This window comes from Electrophorus electricus, unplaced genomic scaffold (assembly GCF_041902795.1).
Source record: "Electrophorus electricus isolate QZ-2024a unplaced genomic scaffold, ASM4190279v1 Scaffold60, whole genome shotgun sequence".
NCBI lineage: Eukaryota > Metazoa > Chordata > Actinopteri > Gymnotiformes > Gymnotidae > Electrophorus > Electrophorus electricus.
In genome coordinates, this window is record NW_027658777.1 from 22,948 (window position 1) to 43,678 (window position 20,731).

General features: G+C 39.4%; 1 non-coding gene across 1 annotated transcript; it reads left to right on the forward strand.

The window, feature by feature from the left end:
* The first annotated feature begins 7,804 nt into the window (after nt 1-7,804).
* Nucleotides 7,805-7,876, forward strand: trnae-uuc (transfer RNA glutamic acid (anticodon UUC)). Its single transcript has one exon. It is a non-coding gene; the product is annotated as a tRNA-Glu (tRNA).
* Nucleotides 7,877-20,731: the final 12,855 nt, after the last annotated feature.

The window sequence follows — 20,731 nt, forward strand, 5'->3', positions numbered from 1 at the left end:
TGTACATAATGCAGCCTTAAAAACATAGGATAAAAATCCCCATGTAACACAATTCAGGTTCTGTCTAAATACATGGCTAGCTAGCTAGTTATTTTACAATCCCATTTAGAACATATATCGTCGTGAATGTCCTGAACAAAACACGCTGTACCTAATCCCCATAAATGACATATCTCTCACTGAATAAAAACTTGTATGCTTCAACAGTATACAGTGGTAGAAATGGCGATCACCTTTAAAAGGATTTCTTACTGTAGGCCTATTATAAACAACATGGAGGAAATTAAAATAAAAATACTTGAGTCAGGTGTCTGTTGAATTCCGAGCGATATATATATAGAGGTTGGAAATTGGTTGTCTAAAAATGAATTGTGATTGTTAAGTCACATAGATGTAAGTGGACATGAAGGGAAAAAATAGTGTGGGTGCCAAGTATGGTGATTGTATTTTTAAAGTTGTAGGAAATGTTACATTCAGAATGTTTGTGAGACAAAAAAAAAAAAAGATATAATTACTATCCATGGTATAATTGACTGTGTTGCAGACAACATAGGCAGGGATTAGACTGAAAAATGTCAGAGTATTTTTAATGCTCTTTATTGCTGTCATCAGAGGTTATGCAGCCATATCCTCCCGAGCAAGTACGGCTTCTAATCCTAACAGTTTGGCCGCCTGCAGACACAAATACCGTGTTGAGCAATATTTAATTACATCTACTTGAAATGCATATTTAATTGCATTGTTAGTATTTATGGAAAACAAGTGTTAGGATTGCTCTGCTCCATTGCAGACTTTCTCACTCTAGCAACTGTGGATTCCATCTCCTCAATCAGTTGGCCCATATCATGTTGACAGGAACCATATTCCATCTTTATAAAAGAATTCAATTTCACCTCCAACTATGAAGAGAAACAGTGTTAAGCAATATTTAATTACATCTACTTGAAATGCATAGTTCATAGCATTGTGAGAATTTATGGAAAACAAGCGTTAGGATTGCTCTGCTCCACTGCAGACTTTCTCACTTTAGCAAACACGGCTTCCAGGTCCTCAATGCATTTATCCCTCTCACTGACATTCATATCTTTAGGTTCCACCTGTACATATGAGTAGAAATATTGTTGAACAGTATTTAAATACATTTAATTGAAATATGACTTTAATTACATTTTGATACATTTGTAATTTATAATTTGTATTGGACTGGAAAGGAAACAAATACAATTTTTATCGCATAGCCGTAATCACATAGCCTGCAGGCCTAATGATGTAAAAATGTGCCCCCAAACATCAAATGTTCAGCAGAAATAACAGGACCTGACACACTAAGGTACCGTAGACCCATTCAAATTGTACTATTGGAATAATAAATTCCAATGCATTCAGTCATTTTAGCTAGTGTTGATTTTGATTCTTGCCACAATTATACTAATAATCAGTGTTACAACTCAGCATGCAAAGTCACCGAACAGTCGACTGTTAATTCTATAGTAAGGAGAATGTAAAACAAACAAACAAAAAACCCACCAACAGTATTTTTTTTTCCTGTAACTGACAAAGATTGCATATGCTAAATGTATGTGTCCTAAATATATTCTAAATACATTTACATTAGTGTTTTTAATTAATTTCTCGAACATTTGTTGAAATGCATTTGTAATTTATATTCAGAGATATTTCAGTGTACTTAAGTACAAGCATTCAATTAGCATCACTGTTCACCATAGCTGTTTTTCCATTTTTTGTGGCTTTTGTCCATTGCCACAGTATGGCTTTAAATCATTTGTCTTGGTTCTACTTTACTTACTATGGCTGATTGAGTTCTCTCAGTAGAGAAGTCCTTCTTGATTAAATTCTTTGTTCTAGTATCTGTTTAAAAAGTAACAGAAAATGTCTTATTAGCGTTGTATAGATACTTAGAACACTTCTACGTAGATCTCTCTCTCTCAGACAAACACACACACACACACAGTTCATCCAAGAAGTCATCCTCTATTCTGGCAGGGATCTGGGCTCGTGTTTTTTCGTTTTTCTTTTTCCCATATTTACCAAATATCCCGTGCTTTTCCTTTTCATATTTCTCAGTAGGAACATGTTCCTTGCGTCTTGGATTGCAATTGTAACTACCGCACTGACCCATAATAAATTTAGTGTACCCGTTATCTGTGATCTGAAGTCTAAAAATGGGTCACAGAAATTGTTCATTTGAAAAATCTGTTCTTTGACTACATCATAATCGCTTAATTGATGCGGCTGCATGATGACATCACACGCCACCCACTGAAATAAAAGCTGAGGATGTCATTGCAGAGGTAGGAGGAGCCAGAGTAGAATATTACAGAATATTACATTGCTTGAATAGTGGCTCTGTCTGCCCTGGGGGTATTATTGAAACCCAAAGGCTGAAAGGATGGGGAGGGAGAGAGAGAGAGAGAGAGCGAGCGAGCGACCATGTGTGAACATATTCTTGTCACGGTATGCCCCCCCCCCCCCCAAAGGTCTCCCCGTGTGTGTTTGCTTGTGTGTGTGTGTGTGTGTGTGTGTTCATCCGTGTGGCCATGCTCCCTTGTGTTTCACGGCTGCCCTTCATTGTGTTGTTATTGTTTGCGTATATAAGTCCTTTGTGTAAACGTTAACGTACTTTTGACCTGCTGAGAGTTAGCCTGATTTGACTTAGCCTGTTCCTAACCTTTGTTTAGTATGTTGCATAAAAGCTCATGGAAATATTTCAGATGTAACATACATGTAACTGACCTAGTAGAGCAAAATTACAGAATTGTAAGGAGGAAGTGACGTTCTTGGGGCATATCATTAAAGGGGGAAATACACACAAGCTGTCTCAAAACCGAGCACAAGCCATAATTTCGCTACCTAAACCATAGTGGCATACTCCCCTCTTACTGTTTTAGTCCCACACGCATTACACCGAATACTGCAGGACCAAAGAGTGTCACATTTATCAGCCCAGTGGTAGCTGAGATACCACACCACCCTCTTAGATATGCCTAATATAACTGTCAAAAGGTGTATAACACTGAACCCAGCTACACTCCTTCCTACGGAGGAGGATGGAGATCCACAAGACTGCACAGCAGTCTTAGCTGAAGTATATATACCGCGGGTTGATCTCTTTGAAGAAGCCATAAGTAACCCAGACCTATGCCTCTATGTGGATGGGTCAGCATGCAGGGACGACACAGGGGTCAATAGGGAAGCATACGCGGTAGTAACAGATCATGAAATATTTAAAACAGAAGTATTACCATCCTCCTATTCAGCGCAGGCTGCTGAACTAGTAGCACTGATGGAAGCATGCAAACTAGCTGCAGACAAAACTGTTAATGATTTTGGAGCCATATGGAAACATAGGCAATTCCTGACAAGCTCGGGTAAATATATTAGACATCACCATCTTGCTAGAAGCCATTTTGCTGCCAAAGACAATTGCAGTTGTTAAGTGTGCAGCTCACAGGACTACAGAAGACCAAATCAGCAAGGGGAATAATTTTGCAGATAGAGTAGCAAAGGCAGCTGCAACTAAAACCGCTGTGCAAGCAATACAGGAAACCGCTGCTACCCCGCAGGCCACATTACGGGAAATTCAGTCAGGGGCTCCCGCCACTGAAGGCACCAGGTGGAGACAACTAGAACCTCCTGTTAACAACCCACACTGCTGTCAAAATAGAAGGACGAGGAACCTGGGTACATCACACACACCGTAAGAAGGCTCCGACACCAGCCCCAACTCCAAGCAGCAGCACCCAAACAGACTAGGTCGGAACTGTGTTGAGTAGGGTGTTAACGGCAAGGCCTACCCTTTCGACACTCGGAACCGTCAAGAGACGGTAGAGAAAATCAGACACAGCTAACACAGTCAGAACATAGACTGAATATTAATATGGATGAAGAATCCCATGACTTATGAGAAGACTTGTTACCATTTCAGGGTCCCAACGCCACTGAAGCAGAATGATTAGCAGCTAAATGCCAACAAAATACAGCGTGTATGTCAGCCATTGTGCATGCCCAACATATCGAGCAAGAGTACCTGGTGTGCCAGCACACCAGTGTTCCAAGGACTGTAATCCCTCTGAAAAACGCAGATGTAGGAGAAGTGAATATGACAATCTCTATGTGCCAGGTTATTAACCAGACCTCAAACTGTCCCAGTCCCACTAACCCCGCACCACCGAAAATGATGCTGCATGTGGCAGCTAGTAAGGGTGAGATATTTGTATAGCAGATGAAGCAGCAGGTGCCGGAAGTCTGGTCCAGATGCATCGATTATGTGCAGGTGCACAGCAATGGCACTTGCAGTGACTCCAATAGCAGTTCCCTGTGGAATTGCTCCATGACAACCCTGCAGGGGTATTGGAATGTAATGTGGGTCGGTGGTTCGGTGGCCTATGGTGAATTGCCACAGAACTGGACTGGTTGTTGTTATCCAGCTGTAGTGCGCCCAAGGACGCAGGGTGAGGAGAGACATAACCAGCACAGACTATTGTGGTAGAATTCTGAGGGACCCATGGACCACTCCGGGTGAAACCATTGGTTGGTCCCTTTTCCTGGGCGGTGGCACAGTAGCAGCCCTGCAAAAGATGGCTTAGCTTATCAGTTACTGCAAATAGTTAATGACACCTTAGCAGCAATAGGTGCCTTAAAGATAGAACAACAAGTGATAAGGGCAGCAGTGCTTCAACATAGAATGGTACTAAATCTCCTAACCATGAAGGAAGGAGGAGTGTGCAAAATGATTAACACTTCCTGCTGTTTTTACATTCCAGATCTCAGCGCTAATATTACTGATTATATGAATCTTATGTGATCTGCCTTCACTCCGCAGCCTACAGTTCCAGTAGCGGCTGTAGCGTTGCCCATTCTGCTACTCATTCTTCTTCTTTTTCTTCTTCTTCTGTGTTTACCTCCTTTTTTGTCATTGCGTGTCAGACGTCTTTCTAGTGTGTTCACCATGCCAGCGCTCAGCGGCCATGCCAATGACCAACCCCAGCTCTTTGAAGACATTCTGCTCCCCAAGATGGGCGGTGCTGGTGATCCACATGAAGACATCGTAGTGCTATTTGCTGAATAAAAGTGTGATAATGTGTGATATAAAATAAAGGGGGGAAATGTTGTGGAAATTTACTTTGCTTTATTTTACTTTGCTTTATGTTTCTATAGTCACAGCATAACAGTCTGCAGATAAGCATGTGAGTCAGGTACACCAGCTGCTCACATACCATTCTAACCATAGAGATAGAAGAAGCCTTCAGCGCTCAGGCTAACCAAAACATGAATTAGCCGATACTCTGTAGGAGTCGTTTTTCTTTTTTTTCTCTTTCTTCTGTTCTCTGTATAAGGGGAGGGGGACCGTACTGCGCGTCAGTGCTTTTACTCTGTTATACAGGGGACAGAACTCAATAAACTTTTACTCTTTACTACTCAATGCATAAAGCTGTCTGTGTTTGATGTGCTCTCATTTTCCCACCACATCCATTTAGCAGTACTGAATAACCGAAATGGCTTAAAACAGCTGAGGGGATGTTTGAAACTGAGTGATAAGATGTTCAGCAATTTATATATGATAATACAAGGCAGTAAATTAAATTGGGCTGAACTGGACAATAGTACCTGGCATGAAAAGTATGTCGTAGAGAGTAACAAAAAACTCAACCTCTCACCTCGCGCTCTGAAATGTCTCCGTCACTGTCTGTAGTGTCCTCTAGGATACTGCTGCCCTCACTAAAGTGTGTCACCCTGACCGGGTCAAACATCTCTTGAACATAATGGAAAATCAGCTTCAAGTGCTGCACTGAGCAAGAGTGCACTGTAAATGGCCAGATATAAATGGCAATGTCAGTAGTAAATTTATATATGCAGTCATGGAACAGGACCTAGCTGTAGAGCACAGCTTTAAGGTGCATATTATGATGTGCTCTTACCAATCATCCTCCCGGCTGTGTTTTGCTCTTTTGGCCAAATGTTTCTCTTCCAAAGCAGACAGACCAGACTTGCTGCATATTACTCCGTGCACTATAAATAAACCACATGTATAATGTCTTGTAAACAATGGAACAAGGGAAATTTCAATTGTGACTACTCTGTTAAAGGGGCGGATAAGGCAACCCACCCAAACCCCCCGAAAGCTGTTCTGTTATCTCTAAACATTAACATTAAATATTCACATCATAACTCGACCCCGTGCAGTAGGGCAAACTCACTCGCATGGGGGAAAGGATTACAGACTACCTGTACTGCTGCCGCAACTCTGCGGCCATTCCAACAACATCCACATACATTCCAGCAACATCCTATTATAGGACACAGTGGGCTTAAATACACCCATTTAATAGCATGTTGGACCTTCTTTGGCCTCCAGAACTGCAGCAATTCTTTCTGGCATAGTTTCCACTATGTGCTGAAAATACTCTGCAGGAATCTTGGTCCAATCTTCATAGGATATTTTCTCTCAAATTACATGGAGGGACTGACATGTTCTAAACTGCCTGTTATACTCTTACAGCCGCTTTGAAATACAAAAAAAACATATTTATCTTCCACTCCACTCAAGGATGGCCACACTTGGAATTTCCCTTGGCACATTTAAAACATTGTGTGAGCCAGATAGCTTCTGTTTTCAACCTTCCAATGCTCTGAGTATTAGTGTTCTATGCATATGAGATGCTTCAACACGTCCATGCGTGTTGTAAAGAAACACAGTGTAAGCAGTATTAATGAAAGTGCATCTCTACCTCAAACTCACCAGTGTAACAATTATAGTTTGTGAAATCTAATTTTAAATGGCGATCAGCCTTCTTAACAAATAAGCAGAACTCACCTTGTTAAGTGTTTGTGTTTGTTTGTTTGTGTGTGTGTGTGTGTGTGTGTGTGTAGTTTTAAGCATAGCAAGGCACTTCAGGGTTGCCAGGTGGAGCCTTCCTGAAGACCCTGATACTGAAACAGCATTAAAAGCTGCAATGGCACTGTAGTTGTATTTATCTGCACTAATACAGCTTTGAACTATTGCACTCTTACATACAGTAAGTTTCTATGTACCGGTGTACATTTCTGTGTACCTTTAGTAACTAAAGGGATTCTATTCTAATATTACAAGTGCTAGAAGTGCTGAAACTCAAAACAGTGAAGAAACCAGTGGAGCTTAATGACTGGTCAGATGAAGAGAGTGAAGTGAGGAGTTTCCTTCAGTGTCTGCCATGTCCCAGCTGAGGTGAGTGTGAAGCTTTTATTGGTACTATAGGAGTTGTGTTTAACTTTGAAACTGATGGTGTCACAGCCATTTGTGGCCGAGAGTCTAGAAGAGCATAATTGGCTGTACTCTTAGGGAGAGAGGGAGTGGCATACGCTCTCTCCCCTGTCAATTACAGAGACACCGTGCAATCAAGGGCGTCTATAAGTTCACGCGTCAGAAGGGGGAGGAAAAGACTATTTTCTGAGTACTTAGAATAACATTCCGTATTTTTTGGAGAACATTTTCTAGAGTGTTTTCATGTAGAGAGAGAAATGAGTGGCTAAATTGTCAGAAACATTAAGGAGACAAATGGGGAATATATAACAGCTCTTTCCATGTGTTAGTGACACCAGCGTTCCCTCTTTTCCCAGATGGTAAAAAAGAGCCCTGACTCTTGCAAACTTCATTTTTTTGTAGAACAAAGAGAAAGATGAATAACTCGCTTTATGGCCTTTTTCCACTCATGCATACCAAGTCCAGTATGCATCCAAACATTGTCAGAATAGTAGGAGTGCAGACTTTGAAAAATGGTCTTCTCATGTAAATTCAGCAGCTTTGTCCCTGGTTGTCTAGTGGTTAGGATTCGGCGCTTTCACCCCCGCGGCCCGGGTTCGATTCCCGGTCAGGGAAAAACCTCTTTTTATGCTCATATAAAACGACAGATTCTGCATTAAAACATAAAGTTTGTGTGAGTTGGAGTTGAGCCGACAGCCAAAGGATGACAGTTTTAACTTCTACTCTACCAACTGAGTTATTGAAAGCGACATGCAAGTAATCCCACATGTCCAAACACCAGTATGTTGGCAAGAAACACAGCCAGTTTTGGATGTTTCAATTGTTAAGTTCATTTGACACAAAGAAGAAAGATCGTATTGTATAAGTTGTTCAGCTACAAACAGATATATCTTTTGATGACATTTGGAATCATACTGGACTTTGTGTACATGATTGGAGAAAGGCCATAAATGGTTAGAATAACATTCAGTGCTTTTGGAGAAAAGTTTCGAGAGTTTTGTCATGTAGTGAGAGAAATGAGTGGCTGAAATATCAGGCATTAAAAGTGCAATTTGCACTCAGGGAAAGAAAATTGCTTTCATGTGGACCGCATTGAGATATCGATCTGCCTGTGAAACAAAACACCTCTTAAGAGGCTAGATTTGTGCTCTCAAGCTGCGATGGTGGTTTTCTCATGGCTTCTAAAAGAAGAGGCTGTGGTCAGGGTGGAGTGAGTCTTTGATAACCAAGATTGTTGTTGTTTTGGCCTTCGAATAGACAATGGCATTACCCAGTGTCAGGTCTTTCTCAGTAAACTGCAGAGAATGATATAGAGGGCAAGAAATGGTCAAGCAAAGTTTTATTGGGTGTGTGTCTATAAAAAACACTACAGCTCTCTGATACATTTTTGGTTCAAGATTTAATCATCATGCAAATGATTGTGATTAATGCTTTGTCTGTTTAATTCAAATATTATACTATAAACCTAATATTTTAATAGGGTTGGCAACTTTCTAGTTCCGATTACTACATGTGTGTGAAGTACAGGTGCTGTAGCTATACGGTATACAATTGTCCACAGTAGCCTAATTATAATATATACAACCAAAAATCCATCTAAAATAAACACCAGAAACCTGGACTAAGGGTAATGTACATAAGTACATTAAATCTAGGTAGGACTGCTCAATAGCTAGGATAACAGCAGAACAATTGTCCCGCCGTATAAGCAAAATGAGAGCCTGCTAAGGCCGCCAAGAGGGTGCCAAAGACCATGTATTTATTTCTATTTGTTTTTTACCTATGTTATGTCAGTGGCAGCTCAGATTTCTGCATAGGGCCCCACACAGGCTTGGGCCAGCCCTGGTATCACAGTGTCGTGCACTGGAAAACCATCAAGCCTGTTGACTATGCTACCAGTGTTGTTCATGTAACTGTGCAAATAAACTGCAAACACAATTACTTTTAGAAGTATCATCCAGTTTCTTTTCACAATTGCCAAAATGTAATGAATCACAGCCAGTGTTCTAAAACAGACCTGGAATGTATTCCTGGTTGATGTGCCCTGTTTCTAGTTCCAAAAAAAAAAAAACAAAAAAAAAATTGGTGGATGAATTTTCAATGAAAGTGCTTCACTCAGCAGCCATTAATGATTCTTATATCCAGTATGAATAAATTGAAATTCCTATCCTTGTATCAGGTGCAGCAATTATGTGTAACAATTGTGAAGCAAAAAAGCAATAGCAACATTTTAATATAACAATATAGGTAATATAGAACTTGATCTAATGATATTAATTAGGCTATGCAAATAACACAACTACTTCGGTAGCAGATCATTCATGCCTGTTGAATAGGCAGTTTTCTGCTTTGCAGATACTTGAAATATTTTACTAATCTTTCCCCAAATCCAGTAGGAGCTGCCTTTTACATTAACATGCCAGGATACACGCTGACTGGATGTTTAATCTTTCTAATGGGTAAGCTATATTCTTATAGTCAAGAAAGATATTTTTTAATTATTAATCAGTTAAGGAAGTCAAGCTATTGCATTTTGCTGAGATGAAGGAATATTGCATAACCCTGTACTGGCCAAATAATTAGATTTGATGTTCTATTTTGTGGATTAATCCCATAACTGAATTATTCACATGGTTTTATAGCCATGGTTAATACTTGCTGTCAAAATGCTGAGGTTCATAAGAACCTCTTTCCTTCATAAGGAAGCTTCCTGTTTTTGAAACAGGTAGTTTCAGCATACTAGCTCTTACTGCTCTCTATCTGTTTAACAAATGTTTTGTTGGATTTAACTACTTTCTACCTGGAAACTGGCAACTTCCATGGAAAACTATTTTATCATCACAAACTATATCTAAGGAACTACCACAAACATAAGTAATGTTAACATTTTGCTTTTTCATCATGACTTATGTTCTGTTTCAGAGCACTGAATGCAGCATGTTTATTCTTCGTCATTAGTGGCAGTTTTATCTGTGAGAAGTGTAGATGAATTGCTAGTCTGACAGACAGTACGCATCCAGACAGCAAGGCGAAAGGGTGACGTTACGGCAAAGTAGACGAGCTTCCACCAGCTCATGGGACCACTACACATCCCCAACATTAAGTAACAAAATCCCAGAGACCTTCTGCCTGTACTGGCCAGACTTCAGATCAGAAGGTGAGAGAATACAGTCATGTGTTGTGTGGCTCAGATTGTTCACACAGTTAGTAACAGTCCAAACACTTTAATTATACTGTACAGCATGAGACCTGGAAATGTGTGTCTGTGTTTTTGTGTGTGTGTGTGTGTCTTCTCCCCAGGCTGAGCTCCAGCTTTGTACTGTCCATCATCAGAGAGATCTATCAGACTGGCTCTGCTCACTGTGTGTCCAGCTTGTTGAATTCAGCAGAGAACTGCATCAACCTGAACAGCAGAGAGCTGGACTCTGTCCACTGTGCTGCCCTGCGCTTCACCCTCCAGCACTGCACAGCAGTCTCTCTCAGCCTGCTTTTCACCTCCATACCAAAGGCGGAGCTGGAGAGCATTGAGCCACTGCTCTAACACGTCTCCCGTCTCAGGCTTGAACTTTTCTCACAATCAGAATTTTAACACAGAACTGGTCTGTTTAGGGAGTGTTATATAAACGTTTATGTACGTTTATGTGTTTTTCATGAGTTTCCTCAAAAGTCATTTTGTGCCAGCATCATTTAGGTTTTATTGAGACTCCTGTCAGGTAATCAGCAATATCCATGGATATTTACTTCAGAATAAAATTAAATTTAGGTGAAATATTTATATTAACCTGAAATTAACTGCCCTGCCACTGTCTGTGTGTGTTTTGTTTTCTCCGTGTTGACAGGCTGCTGTTGCTGAGGCTGCTCCACTGCTACAGTGTCTCTGAACTACAGCAGGGGGCAGCAGCAACAGATCTGCTCCTCGCTCTGCAGCACAGACTGGATTTCTCCTGCTGCTCTGCTCTGGACCTCACAGCAGACACACAGAAACACACACTGACTCTGAGCACTGAGGACTGCAGAGTCGTCTCCATGGTCATCCAGAGAGTGAGCTCTCACACACACACACACACAGCTCACTCTACACGGCTGTGAGGGCAACTCTTCCCCATTTTACACACAGTCACCCTTCAGTAAGCCACTGACTCAACACCACACAAACTAGGGAAGCATTCTGGAAAAGGGAAAAGAATTTTATCATTTGAAACAAAATGTGTGTAAATAGCATTAATGTTAGTAGTTATGTGAGTGTGTTAGTGTTTTGTGACTCTACATGTTGGAGAATGTTGAGTGTGTTCAGCAGCAATAAAGCCATGCTGCTCCAGTTCCTGTCTCTTCTCTGTGTGGGGACTGATGTGGAGTGTGTGAGACGCGCTGTGGCTCTCTCCCGGGCTCTGGGTAAGATGGTGATCCTCAGTCAGACCCGGCTGGACCAGCAGGCCTGTAGGTCACTGGCACTGTTTCTGGAACATTCTGAAGGGCTGTCAGAACTGGACCTTAGCCACTGTCAGCTCACTAACCACTGCCTGCAGATGCTGTTCGCACACCAGCACAAAGCCCACATCCTGGAGTGAGTGGACAAGAGGGAGGAGGGATGTGTAGAGAGTCTTGATTGTTGAGTGCACAGTGAGCACTAACATAGATATAACACATTTTACTCTTTTTCTCACAATTTAACACAAAATCCGGCAGGGTGACTGAACATAGAAGCTGTGCGTGTTCATTGTAAAGCATTGTATGTTCCTTGAAAGGCTCTATATAAATTTAACTTTGCTCATTCAGTCATATCCTGTGTTCCTTCAAGGACTTTATTTTTCAAAAGCAAACAGCAAAAAGCTTGATTTTCTTGGTGATTTTATTTGGAAATGACGACCTCTCTCACTGGCTGCCTGGATCACTGATCACTGCCTGTACTTGGCAGGATGGATCTCTGTGGTCTACAGAATATCCAGACTGCTTGTAGAAACACATGTTCTCATTAAAAAGAGAAATAAGGCATAACAGACTCATTATGATTTACAGTTTCATGCCTGATAGATAACAAGTCATGTGTACAAGAACTGAAAGAAATGATATTTTGTTTAAAATGTCAAAATGCATAATTATCTGGCCATTAATGACTCAGGTCCACTGACACAAATATACTATTTATTGCTTTGCTTATTCATTCATTTGCTAATTCAATCATTCGTTTATTAATTCATTCGTTCATTACTTTAATTCATTGATATATAAATCTACAGGTGTTTGTACTACTACACGGTGATTTAGTAGAGGGAGGTGTGTTTGGGAATCCTGAACAATGTGGTAATTATAATCCATCTAATTTCAACCTCAGTCACAATGACATCACTGATGTGTCAGCAAAGAGGATCTATGATACTTTCTCCACCAACAACAATATTCACACTGTGAGGTAACTGTGTGTGTGTGTGTGTGTGTGTGTTTAGGCATTTAAAATAAGGCTGTATTTATTTGAGTTTAAAATTTCAAATTTAAAAGCCTATTTTGATTTTATAGGCTCTTCAACAACAGAATTACAGGCATACAAATCTTCCTCTCAGACAAGTGCTTTGAAGTCTGGTGATGTTGATGTGTTGTTGGCACTGTAATGATGAGATTTGATTTTTCTAGATTATTGGGACTATCCAAATTATATTTTTGTTTTAAGTGAAAAAATGTAATGATTAAAAAACAAATTTTAGTTATCTTATACATTTTAAGATTACATATAAAAATCAAATACTCAAAATTTATTTATAAAGTACTTTTTAAAATTGTATTTTATTTTATTTTATTTTATTTACAACAGGTGCTATTACAAAGCAGCTTTTCAAATGTCCAAGTCCAAGCCCCCAGTAAGCAAGCCAAGGGTGACAGTGGCAAGGAAAAGCTCCCTAGAGCATGAGGAAGAAACGTCGAGAGGAACCAAGACTCAAAGGGGGTCCCATCCTCCTCTGGCTGTTTAAAGAGAGACATAAATTAAAAAATGAAATAAGCATTTAATGTTTAGTCCAACTTTCTGGAGGTTCTAGACTTGTGTGCATGTGTCCGAGACCCAAGTCGCAAGAGAACGTCCATTAAGGGCAACAGAGAGTAGCTGGTTGGGGAGGAGGTGGTGTGGGCTACAACAGGGGACATCAGGGGATGATGGGAGTAGCCAAGGCATCTGAGACAGGATGAGGCTCAGTAACATCACAACATCAGGGGTAGGTGTACCTCGGCAGAGTCCACTATCAGTCCAGTGTATTAGAGCAATGATGTTTGATTCCTACTCAAAGAACATGTGATATTTCCAACATTCACTTTAGGTATCAATGAAGTTGTGACATCAAGCAAAGGAGAACAGTGAGACATGAGTAGACAAGCACAAGTTGGACCTATTAGGGACAATGAAACAAAACCTGAAGACAAGAAAACAGAAATGAAAGCCTGAGTGAGCTGAACTGAACTGAATCAAACTCCTACCGCTATATGGACTTAGCTCTGTAATATAGTTGAAACTGTAAGTTGCTATAGATAAGCGTGTCTGCCAGATGTCTGCTCACATTAAGCAGTGCAGTTGTGCAGTGTGAACATGACATCTGTCTTTTACAGCAAAATCTAATTATTTTATTATTCTTTAAATGTCTTTAAATGTCTTCATGGTCTAGCAACTCATAATGGCATTAGCACTTGAAAGCAAAAAAACAGAAAAAAAAAACAAACCAACAGCAAAACAAAAACATCTCAAAACACACTTATTGCATTGAGTTCTGTTTAGATGACTTTTGATTTTATATTAACACATCTACTGTTATCTATTTACCTTTTCCTTTTATCATTATATATGTCATTTTATTTTTTATCCTTTGTGCAATTAGTCTCTTCTCAATGCGTTTTATTTTTTGTGTGCAGAGAGAAGGGGTAAGAAGATGCATATACAGAGGTCTGGACTAGCCGTGCTGTCAAAGGTTAGGGGAAATGAAATAAATAAATGTTCCAAAATGTTTTTTAAATAGTTTAGTATCCAACATTTTAAATTCTAACATTTATGGTTACCCCCAGCAGTGATCAGTGGTAGCTCAGTGGTTAAGATACTTGACATGTAGTCAGAAGCTTACCTGTTCCAGCCCTACTGCTGCCAAGTTGCCACTGTTGGTTCTCTGAGCAAGGCCCTTAACCCTCAATTGCTCAAGTTATACTCACTCGTAAGTCACTTTGGATATAAGTATCAGGTAAATGTATGATTGTGTTTTTTATAATCTTGTACACATAAATGTCATATTCAACCAGAATATGTAAAACACACTGTCAAATCGTGTTTATAAAAATACGTTTTAGTTGTAATTAATTTCTGTAACTTCATGTCACTTATGCTGATATGGTTGTTGGCTCAGACAACAATGGCCACAAGAGGGAGACAAAGAGCTTCCCTAGTAATCAATGAAAACAGGCATACCCTGTAACTGTATGCTATACTATTCTTTTATTTTATATTTTTCCTTGATGTCCACTTACAATGTTTGCATGGCTTTATGTTCCAAAAATAATCATAATCTATTTTACACAAATATTTTCCAACCTGTTTATCTTGTAGAATTAAATAGGACATGTATTACATTACGAATAAAGAATTCTGCGCTGCATACACTTAGACATCGGTAATATAACTTGCAGTTATATAACTTCTAGTGAAAATCCTTGAAGCAGTCAACACCATCATCTGAGTAAGCTCCATTTAACCCTCTGAAGTTAAACAAAGAATTGCAGCTAAATGTGTGAACATTATCACGTGTCAGTTCATAACAAGTTAAGCTTCATAATAAGTCACGAAGTCAAGAAAATTCATACCTAAGCATTACCTTGTTTGATGTGTTTATTGATGTATTTGGGTATAACCAGGTCATTTGCCTGTTTTTATGTATTGATCTTTATTGCTCCAAAAAACTACTCACGTCTTCCAATGTTCTTGATCCCCACTTGTAAGAAATAGTAAATGGACTAATCCTAGTTGTGGATAAGTATAAGACTAAACAGCTGTGAACTAATTCCACACGAGGGGAGTCATCACTGGAAAGGTGTCCTGGTGCGAGGCGTGCAGTGGTCCCTGTCCTGCGAACACAGAGAGACACAGAGGCGAGATACCAGTTAAAAAGGTTTGAGAAAGTACATCCTCCACTGACAAGATTCTGTTGTTTAAATGTAAATGGAACAGGTCTGCTCCTTCTCTCAGCCAATATAGAAACAGCTAACCGCACTACAACAAGTACACAAGGTGTAATGAACTTGCTATGAGAATGATCTCAGTAAGTAACTCAAAAAGGAAAGGAGCTTCTCCTTCCTGTTTTCTTTGTTCTCTTCTTGTTAGTGTTTGTATTTGTTCTTTCAAAACACTCCTGCACTCATTCCTCACACTAAAACATGAACCTGGTGTTGTTTACACAGTGACTGGGTGTGAGGCATCTGATCCATGATTTCCCCCTGGGGTCACAGGTCTCGTTTGTCGCCTTTTTTTTCTCCTTAAGACAAAAACAAATTAAAATAAGAGCAGAAAAACTGAGCAGAAATAAACAACTATTAAAATTCTAGATGCACTGTGGAATGTTCAGAGAAAAACAAGACACTCCAGTCTCTATTGTATTTAATATGTGGTATTTAACTGTCAATATGGGGACATTACGACAAGGGAGTGTGCTCAGCTGACCTGTCTATGATTTTATTTTATTTTATTTTTTTAATCCTAGTCTTTGATTAAGTTAAGGAATTTTTCTTTCAAAGAAGAGAAAAGGGATGGAACATGTGAAACACAAACATAAAAATAGGTATGCATTTATCTAATATACTGATGACTACGATTAGGTGAGACAAGTTTTAGGATATAATAATAAGTGTATTATTTCCATCACACTTTTCACCTGAGTCTCCTGTGTTTCTGGATAAAAGAAAGTAATATAACACAAGCAGTTATACAATTTCCGAAAGGCATATTATTTAGAAATAAAGAAGAACTTGGTTATTATTTGGTTATTAGGACACATGAGGAAAGCATTTTAGTTGCATTCATTTTGCCAAAGACATCCATGACTGAAACAAGCTTCCTGTCACCACTGACCACCCTCCTAGCGTTCATGTCTCCACGGTTTCCCTGTCTAGTGTCTTTATTTTGATTTACTCCCTTGTTGTGGTTCCATTCCTTCGTTTCGTTTTCTGCACCCCTCATAATTTGCACTTGTGTCTGGTTTAATGCTCATTTGACCATGTTTTTAAGCCCTGTTTTAGTTTAGTCTTGTTGCTATTTATTGTAAGTCCAGCTGCTGTTTGTTAATCGAGGCTTCCGTGCATGTGAATATAAGCCTGAATGTTTATCCTCGCCCCAATGTTACAGCCTGCATCCCTGGTTTGTCTTCGTGCGCTTTTCTTTACTTTAGTTTATCATGAATTCTCGGACACTCCATGTTAATAATTTGACCCTGGACTTTGGATTTGCCCCTAATAAATCTCACTCTTTTCCACACACTGCTCATCGTTACACTTCCCCAACCTACTATATTTACATTAAAACTCCGTCAACAGCAATCTTTAACGTTGAGGGTTTTTTTAATCTGTGTAAAATTACATAATTTCTGCTGTTTCAGAAGTGAAGGATTTGCGTGCTCTAAATTTTCACCATGCCAATGCACAGAGGTTTTGGTATGGAGATTTTATCCCGATCTATAGGAGCAAGTGTGATGGACTATAAAGTTGACGAGAAAAAAACCATCCGTTTCGCCGCCGTTTATGTCCATAGATGCTGCTATTACCAAAACTAGTACTGCGCTGATTCTTAGAGGACGGTTGATTTGACCGGATGTCGCAGCAGTACGGCCGACTACTCCTGATCATAACGTATTCATGACAACTCAGCCCTTTTTACGACTGAGGTGCTCACACGACAACGCGTGATCTTGCACCTTTTATGTGTTTTAAGAAAAACGCTCAGTGTTTTAAAGTGCAGCAGCGAATTTTGATCTAACGCGTTACTAAGCTCTGTGAGCAGAGTAATTTCTCCCATTGTGTTGAAATGAACAGGTGTCTGTTATTAGTTCAAGCATTGTATGTTCTTTGAAAGGCTCTATGTAAATGTAACTTTGCTCATTCAGTCATATCTTGTGTTCTGTGAAGGACATTTTTTTGAAAACAAACAGCAAAAAGCCTGACTTTCTTGGTGATTTTATTTCTCTTACTGGCTGCCTGGTTCACTGATCACTGCCTGTCCTTGGCAGGATGGATATTGTGTGTCTCTGAAAATGTATTAATATTATTAGTATGTGCCTATCGCTCCTCTCTATTCCAAAGCTGACCCGATTTCCATAATTCTCGTATTGCATAAGACATTTATTTCCATTATATGTTTTAGCATTCAGGTGGTCATTTTTCTTTTCAACAGTTATTGGCGTGATCCAATAGATCCAAAGTCAAACGAGTACGCACATCATGTGTTGAACCCATCCATAGTATTTTTCTGCTTATCTAATATGCCAATATTTTCTCGTAACCATCCCACCAAGTACGAAAAACACCCAAACCTAAATGCTTAGTAACTAAAGTAAAGCTTGTGTCAGTGTCTTAATTTATATTCTGCATTAGTTCATCAAATGGTTATTTATTGAGAGTGAGTCTGTATTTTGTATTTGAAAAAAAATAAAACTGTCAGCATTAAGCAGGTTTGTTGTCAGGTTTGAAGGCTGTGGTTGTGCTATTTTTCTGGCCTTTCTGGTCAACTAATTTCTGTACCCAGTCATTTCATCAAGGGAGGTGTGTTGCTATTGAAATGTCTAACTTCCTTCATCTAGGGAATTCATGACATACATTAGAATTACATTTATTATAGCTGCAGGTGGCAAGTAAAGGGTCCAATCATTTTATCACATCTGCACAACTTGGTTGCTGATGACATCCCATATAAAGTTCACCAGCCTTTGTGGTTGGTTTTGAGGTTTTGTTTCCAGGAATGTTGTATTTTGAAACCAATCTCTCAATTATCTCTGCTGAATTGCTTTATATAAATATTATTTTTCTGATTCGACATGACTAAGAAATATAGTTTCCCCAGAAGGTCAGTTCACCCCAAATGTACTTGCATTCACAGTATGTTCATATACACCATTGAAGTTTGGTGATAATCTAACACTCTATGGCTAAGTTTTAGCCTATTAATAAAAATCCTGCTCTTGGGGATTGATAGTTAAATACACATATTTTTGATCATTATTTACAAGAAGATCTGCATTTTTTATATTTAAAAGGTATCTCTAGATCAAAAGGTCACTGACTTGTTTGAAAGGTGCATTTGCCCAACTAATTTAGGTATCAAAAATCAGGCTAAAAAAAGGTTTACGAAACGTATTGAACTTTTTTTATGAAATAGTCACAAAGTATTGCACTGTATAAACTGCATTTCTCATGCACAATTGGTACACAATGGGATTGACTCATTTTTCTGTTTTTAAATACCTTTTCATATGTCAGAGGGGCTCTGTTGGCAAAAATGTCCTATAATTCCCATGCTAGCTCAAAGTCCATAAATCAATACTCATGTCAAGTTTCATAAGAATTACTCAAAGAAGTCTTAATTTTTTTTCAGCTGTTTTGAATGAATCAGTACACCTTGGAAGGATTGATAGGTATGTAAGTGCCATATACCATACAAATATCAACATGTTTCAGTCTCATCAACATTTTGATACCAAATTTGGGAAGATTGGAGAAAGGTCCTACGACTAGTGTGTTACAGTTCATCAGCAACATAAAAAGTAGTAGGATATTTAAATTTAAAGTTATTTCTACAAGAATCAACGTTATAGAAGTCCACTGAAGCCAGTTCTATGATTAGCCCATTACCTGAAAAATATTAGCCAGTGTTTGAGTCATCCTTAGGAATCCTTCAGCTTGCTTACAGAAGCAGTATGCAAAATTTCATCTTGATCAGAAGAGCAGTCATTGAGAAACAGTTATTTGCATATTATAATGCCCCATATTGACAAAACTGCTACATTTGGTAAGCTACCTCAAAGTCAATACTGGTATAAGTCTTTTAAATTTCATGAAATCTGAACATGTCCTTCAGGAGTGACAGCTAGTTAAAGTTAAAGTTAAAGCCTGACCTATGTACTACTAATTTGTACTACTAATATTAGACTGGAATAGGACAGCTGTATTTTTTATGTCAGGTTTTTGTTTAAATAATTATTGAGATTCAGACTCTTGCAAATATTTTGACACCAATTTCACTCAGATTGTGTGAAAATCCTAGGACTGGTTTGAAATTAGCAAAAAAATAAAAAAACAAACAAACAAAAAAGTGAAATCTAATGGGCAGAGCCTATCTGAATTCAGGAGAAGCCAAGGAAGAATAAAATAAAAAATAAATAATATTATTTCTATATTCACCTCTGTCTTTTCTTTTGAACATCTGCAAATGTTAAATATAGTTTTGCATGCAGTTCATAAAGGAAAAAGCAAAAATACAATAGAGTCAGAACTTTTGTTTCTTTGTCACACAGTTTTATTATTTTTTTGAATTATTGTATTGTCTTTTAGCACACGTTGGCAAATGTGTCCATCCTCTTGTCGATTGTCCTTGGACTTGTCCTCGGCCTCACACAGCCAGGTGAAAAAGGCTGTCACGGAATTGAGGGCCACACCTTTGCCTCTTGTTGTGCTTGGACAGCAGCTGCTGGTGCACCTTCCTCTGCTCCTCCTGCTCCTCAAGTTTGGCCTCCTTATGAATCTGCTCGATGGTCTTGGGCCCGTGGTCAGCTCGCCGCGACACCCAGTTATTCTAGAAAAGCAAAATCAGCAGATGCATACTTTTGCATCACCATGCGCTGGAATGGCAAACACAAACACACAAACACAGGCAGAGTCTCTAACCAGTCGCAGGTCGATGACGTCCTGGAGCAGGAACCGAATGCGTGAGGAACCCCTCCTCTCCTTCACTGTCTTTTCTATATATTTAAAGTAATGATCCATTTTTGGCTGAGAGAGAGAGAGAGAGAGAGAGAGAGAGAGTGTAAGAGAAACGTCGACAAATTTCAGATATTCTTCACCTTTCGATTCGATCAGGTGTGCTCTCAGCTGAACTCATGTCACAAGACGTTTATGACTCTTATGTAAACCCTGCTGCCTTGCACGTTGGTCAGTGCTGTAAAGCAGTTCACTGCCACTGTGGGTGTAGCTGTGCTGTCATCAGCTGCACTTGGCTTTGGGGAATCCAGGGTGCAGCAGCAGGAGGTGGCAAACGTGGAGGAGGCTGTGAGAGCAAAACCTTCTAACAGCTGACCAGTCCTGAATAAAAGCCTTTCATTTTGTCAGCTGCAGTAGGAGCAGAGCTAACAACCACACTAACAACTTCACTAACAACATGAACTTGGACACTTTTAAAATCATTGCCAAGGCCTAATAATACACTGATATCAGCACAGCATGCTAGTCGCACTATAGATGATGATCCTA